Source organism: Anomaloglossus baeobatrachus, chromosome 10 (assembly GCF_048569485.1).
Source record: "Anomaloglossus baeobatrachus isolate aAnoBae1 chromosome 10, aAnoBae1.hap1, whole genome shotgun sequence".
Taxonomy (NCBI): domain Eukaryota; kingdom Metazoa; phylum Chordata; class Amphibia; order Anura; family Aromobatidae; genus Anomaloglossus; species Anomaloglossus baeobatrachus.
Window position 1 is genome coordinate 2000878 of NC_134362.1, and position 18711 is coordinate 2019588.

General features: G+C 52.0%; 1 protein-coding gene across 1 annotated transcript in view; it reads right to left on the minus strand.

The window, feature by feature from the left end:
* OTOG (otogelin) overlaps positions 1-18711 on the minus strand; it is a 595066-nt gene that overhangs the window by 534532 nt on the left and 41823 nt on the right. The window lies entirely within an intron of this gene.

Consider the following 18711-nt stretch of genomic DNA (forward strand, 5'->3'; position numbering starts at 1 on the left):
TCAATCCTCTACAGCCCCATATTCCTGCTCTCCATCCTCTACAGCCTCATATTCCTGCTCTCCATCCTCTACAGCCTCATATTCCTGCTCTCCATCCTCTACAGCCCCATATTCCTGCTCTCCATCCTCTACAGCCTCATATTCCTGCTCTCCATCCTCTACAGCCTCATATTCCTGCTCTCCATCCTCTACAGCCCCATATTCCTGCTCTCCATCCTCTACAGCCTCATATTCCTGCTCTCCATCCTCTGTACAGCCTCATATTCCTGCTCTCCATCCTCTACGGCCCCATATTCCTGCTCTCCATCCTCTGTACAGCCCCATATTCCTGCTCTCCATCCTCTACAGCCTCATATTCCTGCTCTCCATCCTCTGTACAGCCCCATATTCCTGCTCTCCATCCTCTACAGCCCCATATTCCTGCTCTCCATCCTCTGTACAGCCTCATATTCCTGCTCTCTATCCTCTACAGCCCCATATTCCTGCTCTCCATCCTCTGTACAGCCCCATATTCCTGCTCTCGATCCTCTACAGCCCCATATTCCTGCTCTCCATCCTCTGTACAGCCCTATATTCGTGATCTCCATCCTCTACAGCCCCATATTCCTGCTCTCCATCATCTACAGCCTCATATTCCTGCTCTTCATCCTCTGTACAGCCCCATTTTTCCTGCTCTCCATTCTCTACAGCCCCATATTCCTGCTCTCCATCCTCTACAGCCCCATATTCCTGCTCTCAATCCTCTACAGCCCCATATTCCTGCTCTCCATCCTCTACAGCCTCATATTCCTGCTCTCCATCCTCTACAGCCTCATATTCCTGCTCTCCATCCTCTACAGCCCCATATTCCTGCTCTCCATCCTCTACAGCCTCATATTCCTGCTCTCAATCCTCTACAGCCCCATATTCCTGCTCTCCATCCTCTACAGCCTCATATTCCTGCTCTCCATCCTCTATAGCCTCATATTCTTGCTCCCCATCCTCTACAGCCCCATATTCCTGCTCTCCATCCTCTACAGCCTCATATTCCTGCTCTCCATCCTCTACAGCCCCATATTCCTGCTCTCCATCCTCTGTACAGCCTCATATTCCTGCTCTCCATCCTCTACGGCCCCATATTCCTGCTCTCCATCCTCTGTACAGCCCCATATTCCCGCTCTCCATCCTCTACAGCCTCATATTCCTGCTCTCCATCCTCTGTACAGCCCCATATTTCTGCTCTCCATCCTCTACAGCCCCATAATCCTGCTCTCCATCCTCTGTACAGCCTCATATTCCTGCTCTCCATCCTCTACAGCCCCATATTCCTGCTCTCCATCCTCTGTACAGCCCCATATTCCTGCTCTTGATCCTCTACAGCCTCATATTCCTGCTCTCCATCCTCTACAGCCCCATATTCCTGCTCTCCATCCTCTACAACCCCATATTCCTGCTCTCCATCCTCTGTACAACCCCATATTCCTGCTCACCATCCTCTACAGCCCCATATTCCTGCTCTCCATTCTCTACAGCCCCATATTCCTGCTCTTCATCCTCTACAGCCCCATATTCCTGCTCTCAATCCTCTACAGCCCCATATTCCTGCTCTCCATCCTCTACAGCCTCATATTCCTGCTCTCCATCCTCTACAGCCTCATATCCCTGCTCTCCATCCTCTACAGCCCCATATTCCTGCTCTCCATCCTCTACAGCCTCATATTCCTGATCTCCATCCTCTACAGCCCCATATTCCTGCTCTCCATCCTCTGTACAGCCTCATATTCCTGCTCTCCATCCTCTACGACCCCATATTCCTGCTCTCCATCCTCTGTACAGCCCCATATTCCCGCTCTCCATCCTCTACAGCCTCATATTCCTGCTCTCCATCCTCTGTACAGCCCCATATTTCTGCTCTCCATCCTCTACAGCCCCATAATCCTGCTCTCCATCCTCTGTACAGCCTCATATTCCTGCTCTCCATCCTCTACAGCCCCATATTCCTGCTCTCCATCCTCTGTACAGCCCCATATTCCTGCTCTTGATCCTCTACAGCCTCATATTCCTGCTCTCCATCCTCTACAGCCCCATATTCCTGCTCTCCATCCTCTACAACCCCATATTCCTGCATCCATCATCTGTACAACCCCATATTCCTGCTCACCATCCTCTACAGCCCCATATTCCTGCTCTCCATCTTCTGTACAGCCCCATATTCCTGCTCTCCATCCTCTGTACAGCCCCATATTACTGCTCTCCATCCTCTACAGTCCCATATTCCTGCTCTCCATCCTCTGTACAGCACCATATTCCTGCTCTCCATCCTCTGTACAGCCCCATGTTCCTGCTCTCCATCCTCTACAGCCTCATATTCCTGCTCTCCATCCTCTACAGCCCCATATTCCTGCTCTCCATCCTCTACAGCCCCATATTCCTGCTCTCCATCCTCTACAGCCTCATATTCCTGCTCTCCATCCTCTACAGCCCCATATTCCTGCTCTCCATCCTCTGTACAGCCCCATATTCCTGATCTCCATCCTCTATACAGCCCCATATTCCTGCTCTCCATCCTCTACAGCCTCATATTCCTGCTCTCCATCCTCTACAGCCCCATATTCCTGCTCTCCATCCTCTGTACAGCCCCATATTCCTGATCTCCATCCTCTGTACAGCCCCATATTCCTGCTCTCCATCCTCTACAGCCCCATATTCCTGCTCTCCATCCTCTACAGCCCCATATTCCTGCTCTCCATCCTCTACAGCCCCATATTCCTGCTCTCCATCCTCTACAGCCTCATATTCCTGCTCTCAATCCTCTACAGCCTCATATTCCTGCTCTCCATCCTCTACAGCCCCATATTCCTGCTCTCCATCCTCTGTACAGCCCCATATTCCTGCTCTCCATCCTCCGTACAGCCCCATATTCCTGCTCTCCATCCTCTACAGCCCCATATTCCTGCTCTCCATCCTCTGTACAGCCCCATATTCCTGCTCCCCATCCTCTACAGCCCCATATTCCTGCTCTCCAGCCTCTACAGCCCCATATTCCTGCTCTCCATCCTCTACAGCCCCAAATTCCTGCTCTCCATCCTCTACAGCCTCATATTTCTGCTCTCCATCCTCTGTACAGCCCCATATTCCTGCTCTCCATCCTCTACAGCCCCATATTCCAGCTCTCCATCCTCTGTACAGCCCCATATTCCTGCTCTCCATCCTCTATACAGCCCCATATTCCTGCTCTCCATCCTCTGTACAGCCCCATATTCCTGCTCCCCATCCTCTACAGCCCCATATTTCTGTTCTCCAGCCTCTACAGCCCCATATTCCTGCTCTCCATCCTCTACAGCCCCATATTCCTGCTCTCCATCCTCTACAGCCCCATATTCCTTCCCTCCATCCTCTACAGCCTCATATTCCTGCTCTCCATCCTCTGTACAGCCCCATATTCCTGATCTCCATCCTCTACAGCCCCATATTCCTGCTCTCCATCCTCTACAGCCCCATATTCCTGCTCTCCATCCTCTACAGCCCCATATTCCTGCTCTCCATCCTCTACAGCCTCATATTCCTGCTCTCCATCCTCTACAGCCTCATATTCCTGCTCTCCATCCTCTGTACAGCCCCATATTCCTGATCTCCATCCTCTACAGCCCCATATTCCTGCTCTCCATCCTCTACAGCCCCATATTCCTGCTCTCCATCCTCTACAGCCTCATATTCCTGCTCTCCATCCTCTACAGCCTCATATTCCTGCTCTCCATCCTCTACAGCCCCATATTCCTGCTCTCCATCCTCTGTACAGCCCCATATTCCTGCTCTCCATCCTCTGTACAGCCCCATATTCCTGCTCTCCATCCTCTATACAGCCCCATATTCCTGCTCTCCATCCTCTGTACAGCCCCATATTCCTGCTCCCCATCCTCTACAGCCCCATATTCCTGCTCTCCAGCCTCTACAGCCCCATATTCCTGCTCTCCATCCTCTACAGCCCCATATTCCTGCTCTCCATCCTCTACAGCCCCATATTCCTGCTCTCCATCCTCTACAGCCTCATATTCCTGCTCTCCATCCTCTGTACAGCCCCATATTCCTGATCTCCATCCTCTACAGCCCCATATTCCTGCTCTCCATCCTCTACAGCCCCATATTCCTGCTCTCCATCCTCTACAGCCCCATATTCCCGCTCTCCATCCTCTACAGCCCCATATTCCTGCTCTCCATCCTCTACAGCCTCATATTCCTGCTCTCCATCCTCTACAGCCTCATATTCCTGCTCTCCATCCTCTACAGCCCCATATTCCTGCTCTCCATCCTCTGTACAGCCCCATATTCCTGCTCTCCATCCTCTACAGCCCCATATTCCTGCTCTCCATCCTCTACAGCCCCATATTCCTGCTCTCCATCCTCTGTACAGCCCCATATTCCTGCTCTCCATCCTCTATACAGCCCCATATTCCTGCTCTCCATCCTCTGTACAGCCTCATATTCCTGCTCCCCATCCTCTACAGCCCCATATTCCTGCTCTCCAGCCTCTACAGCCCCATATTCCTGCTCTCCATCCTCTACAGCCCCATATTCCTGCTCTCCATCCTCTACAGCTCCATATTCCTGCTCTCCATCCTCTACAGCCTCATATTCCTGCTCTCCATCCTCTGTACAGCCCCATATTCCTGATTTCCATCCTCTACAGCCCCATATTCCTGCTCTCCATCCTCTACAGCCCCATATTTCTGCTCTTTATCCTCTACAGCCCCATATTCCTGCTCTCCATCCTCTACAGCCTCATATTCTTGCTCTCCATCCTCTACAGCCTCATATTCCTGCTCTCCATCCTCTACAGCCCCATATTCCTGCTCTCCATCCTCTGTACAGCCCCATATTCATGCTCCCCATCCTCTGTACAGCCCCATATTCCTGCTCTCCATCCTCTGTACAGCCCCATATTCCCCATCCTCTACAGCCCCATATTCCTGCTCTCCAGCCTCTTTACAGCCCCATATTCCTGCTCTCCATCCTCTACAGCCTCATATTCCTGCTCTCCATCCTCTACAGCCCCATATTCCTGCTCTCCATCCTCTGTACAGCCCCATATTCCTGCTCTCCATCCTCTACAGCCTCATATTCCTGCTCTCCATCCTCTACAGCCTCATATTCCTGCTCTCCATCCTCTGTACAGCCCCATATTCCTGATCTCCATCCTCTACAGCCCCATATTCCTGCTCTCCATCCTCTACAGCCCCATATTCCTGCTCTCCATCCTCTACAGCCTCATATTCCTGCTCTCCATCCTCTACAGCCTCATATTCCTGCTCTCCATCCTCTACAGCCCCATATTCCTGCTCTCCATCCTCTGTACAGCCCCATATTCCTGCTCTCCATCCTCTGTACAGGCCCATATTCCTGCTCTCCATCCTCTGTACAGCCCCATATTCCTGCTCTCCATCCTCTATACAGCCCCATATTCCTGCTCTCCATCCTCTGTACAGCCCCATATTCCTGTTCCCCATCCTCTACAGCTCCATATTCCTGCTCTCCAGCCTCTACAGCCCCATATTCCTGCTCTCCATCCTCTACAGCCCCATATTCCTGCTCTCCATCCTCTACAGCCCCATATTCCTGCTCTCCATCCTCTACAGCCTCATATTCCTGCTCTCCATCCTCTGTACAGCCCCATATTCCTGATCTCCATCCTCTACAGCCCCATATTCCTGCTCTCCATCCTCTACAGCCCCATATTCCTGCTCTCCATCCTCTACAGCCCCATATTCCCGCTCTCCATCCTCTACAGCCCCATATTCCTGCTCTCCATCCTCTACAGCCTCATATTCCTGCTCTCCATCCTCTACAGCCTCATATTCCTGCTCTCCATCCTCTACAGCCCCATATTCCTGCTCTCCAGCCTCTTTACAGCCCCATATTCCTGCTCTCCATCCTCTACAGCCTCATATTCCTGCTCTCCATCCTCTACAGCCCCATATTCCTGCTCTCCATCCTCTGTACAGCCCCATATTCCTGCTCTCCATCCTCTACAGCCTCATATTCCTGCTCTCCATCCTCTACAGCCTCATATTCCTGCTCTCCATCCTCTGTACAGCCCCATATTCCTGATCTCCATCCTCTACAGCCCCATATTCCTGCTCTCCATCCTCTACAGCCCCATATTCCTGCTCTCCATCCTCTACAGCCTCATATTCCTGCTCTCCATCCTCTACAGCCTCATATTCCTGCTCTCCATCCTCTACAGCCCCATATTCCTGCTCTCCATCCTCTGTACAGCCCCATATTCCTGCTCTCCATCCTCTGTACAGGCCCATATTCCTGCTCTCCATCCTCTGTACAGCCCCATATTCCTGCTCTCCATCCTCTATACAGCCTTATATTCCTGCTCTCCATCCTCTGTACAGCCCCATATTCCTGTTCCCCATCCTCTACAGCTCCATATTCCTGCTCTCCAGCCTCTACAGCCCCATATTCCTGCTCTCCATCCTCTACAGCCCCATATTCCTGCTCTCCATCCTCTACAGCCCCATATTCCTGCTCTCCATCCTCTACAGCCTCATATTCCTGCTCTCCATCCTCTGTACAGCCCCATATTCCTGATCTCCATCCTCTACAGCCCCATATTCCTGCTCTCCATCCTCTACAGCCCCATATTCCTGCTCTCCATCCTCTACAGCCCCATATTCCCGCTCTCCATCCTCTACAGCCCCATATTCCTGCTCTCCATCCTCTACAGCCTCATATTCCTGCTCTCCATCCTCTACAGCCTCATATTCCTGCTCTCCATCCTCTACAGCCCCATATTCCTGCTCTCCATCCTCTGTACAGCCCCATATTCCTGCTCTCCATCCTCTACAGCCCCATATTCCTGCTCTCCATCCTCTGTACAGCCCCATATTCCTGCTCTCCATCCTCTGTACAGCCCCATATTCCTGCTCTCCATCCTCTATACAGCCCCATATTCCTGCTCTCCATCCTCTGTACAGCCCCATCTTCCTGCTCCCCATCCTCTACAGCCCCATATTCCTGCTCTCCAGCCTCTACAGCCCCATATTCCTGCTCTCCATCCTCTACAGCCCCATATTCCTGCTCTCCATCCTCTACAGCCCCATATTCCTGCTCTCCATCCTCTACAGCCTCATATTCCTGCTCTCCATCCTCTGTACAGCCCCATATTCCTGATTTCCATCCTCTACAGCCCCATATTCCTGCTCCCCATCCTCTACAGCCCCATATTCCTGCTCTCCATCCTCTACAGCCCCATATTCCTGCTCTCCATCCTCTACAGCCTCATATTCTTGCTCTCCATCCTCTACAGCCTCATATTCCTGCTCTCCATCCTCTACAGCCCCATATTCCTGCTCTCCATCCTCTGTACAGCCCCATATTCCTGCTCTCCATCCTCTGTACAGCCCCATATTCCTGCTCTCCATCCTCTGTACAGCCCCATATTCCCCATCCTCTACAGCCCCATATTCCTACTCTCCAGCCTCTTTACAGCCCCATAATCCTGCTCTCCATCCTCTACAGCCTCATATTCCTGCTCTCCATCCTCTACAGCCCCATATTCCTGCTCTCCATCCTCTACAGCCCCATATTCCTGCTCTCCATCCTCTACAGCCTCATATTCCTGCTCTCCATCCTCTGTACAGCCCCATATTCCTGATCTCCATCCTCTACAGCCCCATATTCCTGCTCTCCATCCTCTACAGCCCCATATTCCTGCTCTCCATCCTCTACAGCCCCATATTCCTGCTCTCCATCCTCTACAGCCCCATATTCCCGCTCTCCATCCTCTACAGCCCCATATTCCTGCTCTCCATCCTCTACAGCCTCATATTCCTGCTCTCCATCCTCTACAGCCTCATATTCCTGCTCTCCATCCTCTACAGCCCCATATTCCTGCTCTCCATCCTCTGTACAGCCCCATATTCCTGCTCTCCATCCTCTACAGCCCCATATTCCTGCTCTCCATCCTCTACAGCCCCATATTCCTGCTCTCCATCCTCTGTACAGCCCCATATTCCTGCTCTCCATCCTCTATACAGCCCCATATTCCTGCTCTCCATCCTCTGTACAGCCCCATATTCCTGCTCCCCATCCTCTACAGCCCCATATTCCTGCTCTCCAGCCTCTACAGCCCCATATTCCTGCTCTCCATCCTCTACAGCCCCATATTCCTGCTCTCCATCCTCTACAGCCCCATATTCCTGCTCTCCATCCTCTACAGCCTCATATTCCTGCTCTCCATCCTCTGTACAGCCCCATATTCCTGATTTCCATCCTCTACAGCCCCATATTCCTGCTCCCCATCCTCTACAGCCCCATATTCCTGCTCTCCATCCTCTACAGCCCCATATTCCTGCTCTCCATCCTCTACAGCCTCATATTCTTGCTCTCAATCCTCTACAGCCTCATATTCCTGCTCTCCATCCTCTACAGCCCCATATTCCTGCTCTCCATCCTCTGTACAGCCCCATATTCCTGCTCTCCATCCTCTGTACAGCCCCATATTCCTGCTCTCCATCCTCTGTACAGCCCCATATTCCCCATCCTCTACAGCCCCATATTCCTACTCTCCAGCCTCTTTACAGCCCCATATTCCTGCTCTCCATCCTCTACAGCCTCATATTCCTACTCTCCATCCTCTACAGCCCCATATTCCTGCTCTCCATCCTCTACAGCCCCATATTCCTGCTCTCCATCCTCTACAGCCTCATATTCCTGCTCTCCATCCTCTGTACAGCCCCATATTCCTGATCTCCATCCTCTGTACAGCCCCATATTCCTGCTCTCCATCTTCTACAGCCCCATATTCCTGCTCTCCATCCTCTACAGCCTCATATTCCTGCTCTCCATCCTCTACACCCTCATATTCCTGCTCTCCATCCTCTACAGCCCCATATTCCTGCTCTCCATCCTCTGTACAGCCCCATATTCCTGCTCTCCATCCTCTGTACAGCCCCATATTCCTGCTCTCCATCCTCTACAGCCCCATATTCCTGCTCTCCATCCTCTGTACAGCCCCATATTCCTGCTCTCCATCCTCTATACAGCCCCATATTCCTGCTCTCCATCCTCTGTACAGCCCCATATTCCTGCTCCACATCCTCTACAGCCCCATATTCCTGCTCTCCAGCCTCTACAGCCCCATATTCCTGCTCTCCATCCTCTACAGCCCCATATTCCTGCTCTCCATCCTCTATACAGCCCCATATTCCTGCTCTCCATCCTCTGTACAGCCCCATATTCCTGCTCTCCAGCCTCTGTACAGCCCCATATTCCTGCTCTTCATCCTCTATACAGCCCCATATTCCTGCTCTCCATCCTCTATACAGCCCCATATTCCTGCTCTCCATCCTCTGTACGGCCCCATATTCCTGCTCTCCATCCTCTACAGCCCCATATTCCTGCTCTCCATCTTCTACAGCCCCATATTCCTGCTCTCCATCCTCTACAGCCTCATATTCCTGCTCTCCATCCTCTACAGCCTCATATTCCTGCTCTCCATCCTCTACAGCCCCATATTCCTGCTCTCCATCCTCTGTACAGTCCCATATTCCTGCTCTCCATCCTCTGTACAGCCCCATATTCCTGGTCTCCATCCTCTACAGCCCCATATTCCTGGTCTCCATCCTCTACAGCCCCATATTCCTGCTCTCCATCCTCTGTACAGCCCCATATTCCTGCTCTCCATCCTCTATACAGCCCCATATTCCTGCTCTCCATCCTCTGTACAGCCCCATATTCCTGCTCCACATCCTCTACAGCCCCATATTCCTGCTCTCCAGCCTCTACAGCCCCATATTCCTGCTCTCCATCCTCTACAGCCCCATATTCCTGCTCTCCATCCTCTACAGCCCCATATTCCTGCTCTCCATCCTCTACAGCCTCATATTCCTGCTCTCCATCCTCTGTACAGCCCCATATTCCTGTTCTCCATCCTCTACAGCCCCATATTCCTGCTCTCCATCCTCTACAGCCCCGTATTCCTGCTCTCCATCCTCTACAGCCTCATATTCCTGCTCTCCATCCTCTACAGCCTCATATTCCTGCTCTCCATCCTCTACAGCCCCATATTCCTGCTCTCCATCCTCTGTACAGCCCCATATTCCTGCTCTCCATCCTCTGTACAGCCCCATATTCCTGCTCTCCATCCTCTACAGCCCCATATTCCTGCTCTCCATCCTCTGTACAGCCCCATATTCCTGCTCTCCATCCTTTATACAGCCCCATATTCCTGCTCTCCATCCTCTGTACAGCCCCATATTCCTGCTCCCCATCCTCTACAGCCCCATATTCCTGCTCTCCAGCCTCTACAGCCCCAAATTCCTGCTCTCCATCCTCTACAGCCCCATATTCCTGCTCTCCATCCTCTACAGCCCCAAATTCCTGCTCTCCATCCTCTACAGCCTCATATTTCTGCTCTCCATCCTCTGTACAGCCCCATATTCCTGATCTCTATCCCCTACAGCCCCATATTCCTGCTCTCCATCCTCTACAGCCCCATATTCCTGCTCTCCATCCTCTACAGCCCCATATTCCTGCTCTCCATCCTCTACAGCCCCATATTCCTGCTTTCCATCCTCTACAGCCTCATATTCCTGCTCTCAATCCTCTACAGCCTCATATTCCTGCTCTCCATCGTCTACAGCCCCATATTCCTGCTCTCCATCCTCTGTACAGCACCATATTCCTGCTCTCCATCCTCTACAGCCCCATATTCCTGCTCTCCATCCTCTGTACAGCCCCATATTCCTGCTCTCCATCCTCTATACAGCCCCATATTCCTGCTCTCCATCCTCTGTACAGCCCCATATTCCTGCTCCCCATCCTCTACAGCCCCATATTTCTGCTCTCCATCCTCTGTACAGCCCCATATTCCTGCTCTCCATCTTCTATACAGCCCCATATTCCTGCTCTCCATCCTCTGTACAGCCCCATATTCCTGCTCTCCAGCCTCTGTACAGCCCCATATTCCTGCTCTCCAGCCTCTGTACAGCCCCATATTCCTGCTCTCCATCCTCTATACAGCCCCATATTCCTGCTCTCCATCCTCTATACAGCCCCATATTCCTGCTCTCCATCCTCTGTACAGCCCCATATTCCTGCTCTCCATCCTCTACAGCCCCATATTCCTGCTCTCCATCCTCTACAGCCCCATATTCCTGCTCTCCATCCTCTGTACAGCCCCATATTCCTGCTCTACAGCTTCTGTACAGCCCCATATTCCTGCTCTCCATCCTCTACAGCCCCATATTCCTGCTCTCCATCCTCTACAGCCCCATATTCCTGCTCTTCATCCTCTGTACAGCCTCATATTCCTGCTCTCCATCCTCTGTACAGCCCCATATTCCTGCTCTCCATCCTCTGTACAGCCTCATATTCCTGCTCTCCATCCTCTGTACAGCCCCATATTTCTGCTCTCCATCCTCTGTACAGCCCCAGATTCCTGCTCTCCATCCTCTACAGCCCCATATTCCTGCTCTCCATCCTCTGTACAGCCTCATATTCCTGCTCTCCAGCCTCTGTACAGCCCCATATTCCTGCTCTCCATCCTCTGTACAGCCCCATATTTCTGCTCTCCATCCTCTGTACAGCCCCATATTCCTGCTCTCCATCCTCTGTACAGCACCATATTTCTGCTCTCCATCCTCTGTACAGCCCCATATTCCTGCTCTCCATCCTCTACAGCCCCATATTCCTGCTCTCCATCCTCTGTACAGCCTCATATTCCTGCTCTCCATCCTCTGTACAGCCCCATATTCCTGCTCTCCATCCTCTGTACAGCCTCATATTCCTGCTCTCCAGCCTCTGTACAGCCTCATATTCCTGCTCTCCATCCTCTGTACAGCCCCATATTCCTGCTCTCCATCCTCTGTACAGCCTCATATTCCTGCTCTCCATCCTCTGTACAGCCCCATATTTCTGCTCTCCATCCTCTGTACAGCCCCAGATTCCTGCTCTCCATCCTCTACAGCCCCATATTCCTGCTCTCCATCCTCTGTACAGCCTCATATTCCTGCTCTCCATCCTCTGTACAGCCTCATATTCCTGCTCTCCATCCTCTGTACAGCCCCATATTCCTGCTCTCCATCCTCTGTACAGCCCCATATTCCTGCTCTCCATCCTCTACGGGCCCATATTCCTGCTCTCCAGCCTCTATACAGCCCCATATTCCTGCTCTCCATCCTCTGTACAGCCTCATATTCCTGCTCTCCATCCTCTGTACAGCCCCATATTCCTGCTCTCCATCCTCTGTACAGCCCCATATTCCTGCTCTCCATCCTCTGTACAGCCCCATATTCCTGCTCTCCATCCTCTGTACAGCCTCATATTCCTGCTCTCCAGCCTCTGTACAGCCCCATATTCCTGCTCTCCATCCTCTGTACAGCCCCATATTCCTGCTCTCCATCCTCTACAGCCCCATATTCCTGCTCTCCATCCTCTGTACAGTCCCCTACTCCTGCTCTCCATCCTCTGTACAGCCTCATATTCCTGCTCTCCATCCTCTGTACAGCCCCATATTCCTGCTCTACAGCTTCTGTACAGCCCCATATTCCTGCTCTCCATCCTCTACAGCCCCATATTCCTGCTCTCCATCCTCTACAGCCCCATATTCCTGCTCTCCATCCTCTGTACAGCCCCATATTCCTGCTCTCCATCCTCTGTACAGCCCCATATTCCTGCTCTCCATCCTCTTTACAGCCTCATATTCCTGCTCTCCATCCTCTACAGCCCCATATTCCTGCTCTCCATCCTCTGTACAGCCCCATATTCCTGCTCTCCATCCTTTACAGCCTCATATTCCTGCTCTCCATCCTCTGTACAGCCCCATATTCCTGCTCTCCATCCTCTGTACAGCCCCATATTCCTGCTCTCCATCCTCTGTACAGCCTCATATTCCTGCTCTCCATCCTCTGTACAGTCTCATATTCCTGCTCTCCATCCTCTACAGCCCCATATTCCTGCTCTCCATCCTCTATACAGCCCCATATTCCTGCTCTCCATCCTCTGTACAGCCCCATATTCCTGCTCTCCATCCTCTGTACAGCCCCATATTCCTGCTCTCCATCCTCTGTACAGCCTCATATTCCTGCTCTCCATCCTCTGTACAGTCTCATATTCCTGCTCTCCATCCTCTACAGCCCCATATTCCTGCTCTCCATCCTCTATACAGCCCCATATTCCTGCTCTCCATCCTCTGTACAGCCCCATATTCCTGCTCTACAGCTTCTGTACAGCCCCATATTCCTGCTCTCCATCCTCTACAGCCCCATATTCCTGCTCTCCATCCTCTGTACAGCCCCATATTCCTGCTCTCCATCCTCTGTACAGCCCCATATTCCTGCTCTACAGCTTCTGTACAGCCCCATATTCCTGCTCTCCATCCTCTACAGCCCCATATTCCTGCTCTCCATCCTCTGTACAGCCCCATATTCCTGCTCTCCATCCTCTACAGCCCCATATTCCTGCTCTCCATCCTCTGTACAGCCCGATATTCCTGCTCTCCATCCTCTGTACAGCCTCATATTCCTGCTCTCCATCCTCTGTACAGCCCCATATTCCTGCTCTCCATCCTCTGTACAGCCCGATATTCCTGCTCTCCATCCTCTGTACAGCCTCATATTCCTGCTCTCCATCCTCTGTACAGCCTCATATTCCTGTTCTCCATCCTCTGTCCAGCCCCATATTCCTGCTCTCCATCCTCTGTACAGCCTCATATTCCTGCTCTCCATCCTCTGTACAGCCCCATATTCCTGCTCTCCATCCTCTGTACAGCCCCATATTCCTGCTCTCCATCCTCTGTACAGCCCCATATTCCTGCTCTACAGCTTCTGTACAGCCCCATATTCCTGCTCTCCATCCTCTACAGCCCCATATTCCTGCTCTCCATCCTCTGTACAGCCCCATATTCCTGCTCTACAGCTTCTGTACAGCCTCATATTCCTGCTCTCCATCCTCTACAGCCCCATATTCCTGCTCTCCATCCTCTGTACAGCCCCATATTCCTGCTCTCCATCCTCTGTACAGCCCAATATTCCTGCTCTCCATCCTCTGTACAGCCCCATATTCCTGCTCTACAGCTTCTGTACAGCCCCATATTCCTGCTCTCCATCCTCTACAGCCCCATATTCCTGCTCTCCATCCTCTACAGCCCCATATTCCTGCTCTCCATCCTCTACAGCCCCATATTCCTGCTCTCCATCCTCTGTACAGCCCCATATTCCTGCTCTCCATCCTCTGTACAGCCCCATATTCCTGCTCTCCATCCTCTACAGCCCCATATTCCTGCTCTCCATCCTCTGTACAGCCCCATATTCCTGCTCTCCATCCTCTATACAGCCCCATATTCCTGCTCTCCATCCTCTGTACAGCCCCATATTCCTGCTCCACATCCTCTACAGCCCCATATTCCTGCTCTCCAGCCTCTACAGCCCCATATTCCTGCTCTCCATCCTCTACAGCCCCATATTCCTTCTCTCCATCCTCTACAGCCCCATATTCCTGCTCTCCATCCTCTACAGCCTCATATTCCTGCTCTCCATCCTCTGTACAGCCCCATATTCCTGATCTCCATCCTCTACAGCCCCATATTCCTGCTCTCCATCCTCTACAGCCCCATATTCCTGCTCTCCATCCTCTACAGCCTCATATTCCTGCTCTCCATCCTCTACAGCCTCATATTCCTGCTCTCCATCCTCTACAGCCCCATATTCCTGCTCTCCATCCTCTGTACAGCCCCATATTCCTGCTCTCCATCCTCTGTACAGCCCCATATTCCTGCTCTCCATCCTCTACAGCCCCATATTCCTGCTCTCCATCCTCTGTACAGCCCCATATTCCTGCTCTCCATCCTTTATACAGCCCCATATTCCTGCTCTCCATCCTCTGTACAGCCCCATATTCCTGCTCTCCAGCCTCTGTACAGCCCCATATTCCTGCACTCCATCCTCTGTACAGCCCCATATTCCTGCTCTCCATCCTCTGTACAGCCTCATATTCCTGCTCTCCATCCTCTGTACAGCCCCATATTCCTGCTCTCCAGCCTCTGTACAGCCCCATATTCCTGCTCTCCATCCTCTATACAGCCCCATATTCCTGCTCTCCATCCTCTATACAGCCCCATATTCCTGCTCTCCATCCTCTGTACAGCCCCATATTCCTGCTCTCCATCCTCTACAGCCCCATATTCCTGCTCTCCATCCTCTGTACAGCCCCATATTCCTGCTCTCCAGCCTCTGTACAGCCCCATATTCCTGCTCTCCATCCTCTATACAGCCCCATATTCCTGCTCTCCATCCTCTATACAGCCCCATATTCCTGCTCTCCATCCTCTGTACAGCCCCATATTCCTGCTCTCCATCCTCTACAGCCCCATATTCCTGCTCTCCATCCTCTACAGCCCCATAGTCCTGCTCTCCATCCTCTGTACAGCCCCATATTCCTGCTCTACAGCTTCTGTACAGCCCCATATTCCTGCTCTCCATCCTCTACAGCCCCATATTCCTGCTCTCCATCCTCTACAGCCCCATATTCCTGCTCTTCATCCTCTGTACAGCCTCATATTCCTGCTCTCCATCCTCTGTACAGCCCCATATTCCTGCTCTCCATCCTCTGTACAGCCTCATATTCCTGCTCTCCATCCTCTGTACAGCCCCATATTTCTGCTCTCCATCCTCTGTACAGCCCCATATTCCTGCTCTACATCCTCTGTACAGCCTCATATTCCTGCTCTCCATCCTCTGTACAGCCCCATATTCCTGCTCTCCATCCTCTGTACAGCCCCATATTCCTGCTCTCCATCCTCTGTACAGCCCCATATTCCTGCTCTCCATCCTCTGTACAGCCTCATATTCCTGCTCTCCAGCCTCTGTACAGCCCCATATTCCTGCTCTCCATCCTCTACAGCCTCATATTCCTGCTCTCCATCCTCTACAGCCTCATATTCCTGCTCTCCATCCTCTGTACAGCCCCATATTCCTGCTCTCCATCCTCTACAGCCCCATATTCCTGCTCTCCATCCTCTACAGCCCCATATTCCTGCTCTCCATCCTCTACAGCCCCATATTCCTGCTCTCCATCCTCTGTACAGTCCCCTACTCCTGCTCTCCATCCTCTGTACAGCCTCATATTCCTGCTCTCCATCCTCTGTACAGCCCCATATTCCTGCTCTACAGCTTCTGTACAGCCCCATATTCCTGCTCTCCATCCTCTACAGCCCCATATTCCTGCTCTCCATCCTCTACAGCCCCATATTCCTGCTCTCCATCCTCTGTACAGCCCCATATTCCTGCTCTCCATCCTCTGTACAGCCCCATATTCCTGCTCTCCATCCTCTTTACAGCCTCATATTCCTGCTCTCCATCCTCTACAGCCCCATATTCCTGCTCTCCATCTTCTGTACAGCCCCATATTCCTGCTCTCCATCCTTTACAGCCTCATATTCCTGCTCTCCATCCTCTGTACAGCCCCATATTCCTGCTCTCCATCCTCTGTACAGCCCCATATTCCTGCTCTCCATCCTCTGTACAGCCTCATATTCCTGCTCTCCATCCTCTGTACAGTCTCATATTCCTGCTCTCCATCCTCTACAGCCCCATATTCCTGCTCTCCATCCTCTATACAGCCCCATATTCCTGCTCTCCATCCTCTGTACAGCCCCATATTCCTGCTCTACAGCTTCTGTACAGCCCCATATTCCTGCTCTCCATCCTCTACAGCCCCATATTCCTGCTCTCCATCCTCTGTACAGCCCCATATTCCTGCTCTCCATCCTCTGTACAGCCCGATATTCCTGCTCTACAGCTTCTGTACAGCCCCATATTCCTGCTCTCCATCCTCTACAGCCCCATATTCCTGCTCTCCATCCTCTGTACAGCCCGATATTCCTGCTCTCCATCCTCTGTACAGCCTCATATTCCTGCTCTCCATCCTCTGTACAGCCCCATATTCCTGCTCTCCATCCTCTGTACAGCCCCATATTCCTGCTCTCCATCCTCTGTACAGCCCGATATTCCTGCTCTCCATCCTCTGTACAGCCTCATATTCCTGCTCTCCATCCTCTGTACAGCCTCATATTCCTGCTCTCCATCCTCTGTCCAGCCCCATATTCCTGCTCTCCATCCTCTGTACAGCCTCATATTCCTGCTCTCCATCCTCTGTACAGCCCCATATTCCTGCTCTCCATCCTCTGTACAGCCCCATATTCCTGCTCTCCATCCTCTGTACAGCCCCATATTCCTGCTCTCCATCCTCTGTACAGCCTCATATTCCTGCTTTCCATCCTCTACAGCCCCATATTCCTGCTCTCCATCCTCTACAGCCCCATATTCCTGCTCTCTATCCTCTGTACAGCCCCATAGTCCTGCTCTCCATCCTCTGTACAGCCCCATATTCCTGCTCTACAGCTTCTGTACAGCCCCATATTCCTGCTCTCCATCCTCTACAGCCCCATATTCCTGCTCTCCATCCTCTACAGCCCCATATTCCTGCTCTCCATCCTCTACAGCCCCATATTCCTGCTCTCCATCCTCTACAGCCCCATATTCCTGCTCTCCATCCTCTGTCCAGCTCCATATTCCTGCTCTACAGCTTCTGTACAGCCCCATATTCCTGCTCTCCATCCTCTGTACAGCCCCATATTCCTGCTCTCCATCCTCTGTACAGCCCCATATTCCTGCTCTCCATCCTCTGTACAGCCCCATATTCCTGCTCTCCATCCTCTGTACAGCCTCATATTCCTGCTCTCCATCCTCTACAGCCCCATATTCCTGCTCTCCATCCTCTACAGCCCCATATTCCTGCTCTCCATCCTCTGTACAGCCCCATAGTCCTGCTCTCCATCCTCTGTACAGTACAGCCCCATATTCCTGCTCTCCATCCTCTACAGCCCCATATTCCTGCTCTCCATCCTCTACAGCCTCATATTCCTGCTCTCCATCCTCTGTACAGCCCCATATTCCTGCTCTCCATCCTCTGTACAGCCTCATATTCCTGCTCTCCATCCTCTACAGCCCCATATTCCTGCTCTCCATCCTCTACAGCCCCATATTCCTGCTCTCCATCCTCTACAGCCCCATATTCCTGCTCTCCATCCTCTGTACAGCCTCATATTCCTGCTCTCCATCCTCTGTACAGCCTCATATTCCTGCTCTCCATCCTCTACAGCCTCATATTCCTGCTCTCCATCCTCTACAGCCCCATATTCCTGCTCTCCATCCTCTACAGCCCCATATTCCTGCTCTCCATCCTCTACAGCCCCATATTCCTGCTCTCCATCCTCTACAGCCCCATATTCCTGCTCTCCATCCTCTGTACAGCCCCATATTCCTGCTCTCCATCCTCTGTACAGCCTCATATTCCTGCTTTCCATCCTCTACAGCCCCATATTCCTGCTCTCCATCCTCTACAGCCCCATATTCCTGCTCTCTATCCTCTGTACAGCCCCATAGTCCTGCTCTCCATCCTCTGTACAGCCCCATATTCCTGCTCTACAGCTTCTGTACAGCCCCATATTCCTGCTCTCCATCCTCTACAGCCCCATATTCCTGCTCTCCATCCTCTACAGCCCCATATTCCTGCTCTCCATCCTCTACAGCCCCATATTCCTGCTCTCCATCCTCTACAGCCCCATATTCCTGCTCTCCATCCTCTGTCCAGCTCCATATTCCTGCTCTACAGCTTCTGTACAGCCCCATATTCCTGCTCTCCATCCTCTGTACAGCCCCATAT